This window comes from Bubalus bubalis, chromosome 20 (genome assembly GCF_019923935.1).
Source record: "Bubalus bubalis isolate 160015118507 breed Murrah chromosome 20, NDDB_SH_1, whole genome shotgun sequence".
Taxonomy (NCBI): Eukaryota; Metazoa; Chordata; class Mammalia; order Artiodactyla; family Bovidae; genus Bubalus; species Bubalus bubalis.
The window spans coordinates 6,501,671-6,505,209 of record NC_059176.1 but is presented as its reverse complement, the minus strand read 5'-3'; positions in this window follow the sequence as shown (position 1 = coordinate 6,505,209).

The window sequence follows — 3,539 nt, the reverse complement described above, 5'->3', positions numbered from 1 at the left end:
TTTGTCTAGAGGTGGATCCCTGATGGCTCAGATGGTAAAGAATGCCTGCAATGCAGGAGACCCGGGTTCAGTCTCTGGGTTGAGAAGATCCCCTGGAGAAGGGAATGGCAACCCACTCCAGTATTCTTGCCTGGAGAATCCCAGGGACAGAGGAGCTTGGCAGGCTACAGTCCATGGGGTCGCAAAGAGTCGGACATGATTGAGTGACTAACACTTTCACTTCGTCTACAACGGACTTCCCTCCTCCACAACTGGGGTGTCCATCACCCATTTTTTTTTCATTTCCCTCAGAGGCTGTGAAGGAAGATGGTGCAGTTGAATCCACTGCACCTCTTTGTTTGTTGAGGACTTCATCATCACTCGTCGTGACCGTCACACTAACACACAAGGGGCCCACCTGGCTGCCGTCCCTCCCCTCCCATCCAAGTCAGGTCAGGATGACATGAGAGCCTTCCAAAATCCAGATCTGACCAGGTGACATCCTGACTACAAATACCCCCAGGCCTGCTCAGGTAAGTTCCCTCTCCAAGAGCACAAGCTCCCACAAATGCTGGCCCACCCTGACCTCCCCTGCCTCTCTGCTCACTCCCCCAAGACTTCTCACCCTCCCTGCTCTCTGGCCAGACTGAGTGACTCATGCTTCCTTCCAGGGTTGTGTTTCCTTAGATCTCAGGGCCTTTGTATGTGCTTTCTCATAGATTCCTCCTCCTGCGCTTCTCTGCCTGACTCCTGCTCCATCCTTTAGGCAGTTCCTCCCTGAGAAAGCCTCTGCTGACCTCCCACTCCTCCCCAGGCTTCCCTGTGCCCTGGACTGGGTGTGCCTGGGCCCACAGCCCCAGACAACCTCTGTGATGACCTCTGCATTAGCACGGCCTAGTTCCGAGCCTGTGTCTCGGCCAGCCTGGCCAGGCTTTAGGGCCAAGACTAGACCCAAGTCATCTCTGTGTTTCCAGCACGTGGTGCAGACCTGGCATGCAGTAGGCGCTCAACAAATGTGTGGAATAAATGAAAATGTGCTGGACACACCCACCCTCTGAGCGGTTCAAGGCTAAGAAGGGGTGATTCGTCAGCTTGGCCAGGCGGGGCTCTGTGACCCAGAATTCATTCCCTGAAGGCTTCCAAGAGGAGGGGCCCCAAGACACATCATGTGTCACTTGGAGGGAAGGGGTGACAAGGCGGTAGGTGGCAGGCACGCTGCAGCCCATACACATTGTCTGGCCTCCACTTGGGGCAGTGGGCAGGCCTGTACCAGCTCCAATCCTCCACAACTCCCAGACCACCTCTGCTTCAGGATGAAGGGTGCCCATTTCTCCAGGTGGGACCCCCCCCGCCCCAACCCAGAGAACATGCCCAGGGTTGGAGGCAGCAAACCAGCCATGGTCCCAACTCATCCCGGTGCCTTCCACATGGCTGGGATCCCATCTCACTCCTGTCCCCCACCAGACCCCCACGTCCCACCTCAGGGCCCTTTTCCCTCCCCAGACACCTTCAGAGAAGACAGGAAGCTCCAGCATTGGAAGGGAAACCAACAGACACACACGGACTGCTTGCCCAGCCCGCACACTCCTGTGAGCTCGAGCCCCTGCAGCCGATGCCTCCATAGCTTCACTCACACACCTTCCAGTGGTTCTGCCCACCCCCAACTGGTACAGAGGTGGGCCCCCACCTGGCTCAACAACTAGACTCGAACATGACAAATGCTCTGAGGCCAGAAACACTGAAGAACCATGGACCAGGGATGCGAGAAAAAGAGATGAAGAGTGACCCTGAGCGGCCCCTTGAAGGGCAGGGGCATCTGATGGAGGAGGTGAAGCCTACCCCCAGGCTGAGGGAGGGGGCCCAAGTGAGGACCAGTGGTCCCACTAGGACCTATTGGAAGCAGCCCTCCACCCAAGAGTCTCAGTCTCCCACTCCCAGGCCTGAGGGTGACGCCATCCCAAACCTGGTTCTTTAATCTTCACCCAAGCCCGTGGTCCCCATCATTGTAGATCAATGTAGGTCAATCACAGGTCAATCAATGTAGGTCAATCACTTGCCAAAAATTAAGTTGGAGAGTTAGGGGTTGGTATTTTTTATTGAGAAGAAGCCCGGTGCTCAGTGGTATGTGGAGGCGTTTGGCCAACTCTGAGAGCCAACTGGAGCTCTGCCTTGCTTCTAGGAGAGCCAGCCCATGGTGTTGCTCCCACCCAGCAGGACAGCCCAGGAATAGTGATGTGACCACAGCTGCATGAGGGCCTGCAATGCCACAGACAGCTCTTAGTGACCTGGAAAGTAACCCCTGGGCCTCTCTGCAGACCCAAAAGCAGCTGGGAGACTCTTGGGAAGGCAAGGAACCTGCCAGGGACCACACGGAGTCAGGAGGTCTAAGTGGTACCAGCACAGACAGGTGAGGACCACGGATGGACAATACACACTCCCCTCTGTGAACCCCTTAGGATGTAGACTCACCCACAGGGCAAGAGGTCACCCTAAATTAACTGGGTTTCATTTCTATCATTTGGAATCAAGTCCAGTCATAAAGCCTTCAACGGGGTCCCTGGCACACCCCTAGGTAGTGGCCTGAGATTTGCAGAGACAGACCTCCAAGTTCTATCTCGAAACGACCCCAGTGTATTCAGCAACATGAGAAATGTAGTCCCCTCTGTAAAGGCCAATGGCCATGGGGGAAGGATTTCCAGCAGCAGTGGAAAAAGCTAGGTCAAGATTTAAAACTAACCAGCAAAACCAACTGGAAACAGCAGGGGAATTCGCTGTGAACGTTGGTTTCCAGTGCACCCCGTCCATAATTACTCGTTGCAAAAGTCACGAATCTCCTGCCAAAATAGGGCCTGCCTTCACTGACGAAGCCCCGTTCACACCACTCCCTCTCTGCTCTGCAAGAAATGAATTCACTCAAAAAAGAAATTAGAAAAATAATTGATATAATAAGCATAACCTTGAAAATACTTCTGCCAGAATTTAAGAGCAGAAGTGAAAGGAGGCCAAAAATAAAAGCATCGTGCCAGAAATTGAAAACCTAAATTAGTTCTAAGCATCAGCTGCACCCACTTCTCCACCAGCTCCCTGAAGGTGAACGGGAGCAATCCCTGCTGTATGGCCCAGACAACAGGACCAACTCTGCTTCAGAGAGCACGGTCCTCCAATCTCAGCTGCCACAGATGGAGAGAAATGACCAGCTGGTCCTGCTTCATTTGTACAGATGGGGAAACTGAGGCTTGTAGGTGTAACAGTCCTCTTTCCAGGACACAATAAAACGGAAGGTCCTCACCAATCTTGAAATTAACTGTGATCATGTTGCTTTGGCAGGCAACATATGAGTGGAGCTGATACCTCACTGTGGGCGGAAGCTCTAAAGCGTCTCTGTACAACTCACCGTGCTCCCTTTCTGCTGCCTCAGTGAAGATGGAAGCCCAAGTCTAGGTGATTCTGCATCAGCCTGAGTTTCTGAGCCTCCAGGGGAAACAGAGCCCTCCCGCTGACCAGTGTTGACAAGTAGCAAAAGCCAAAATTAAACCTTTGTTGTATTTAAGCCACCGAAC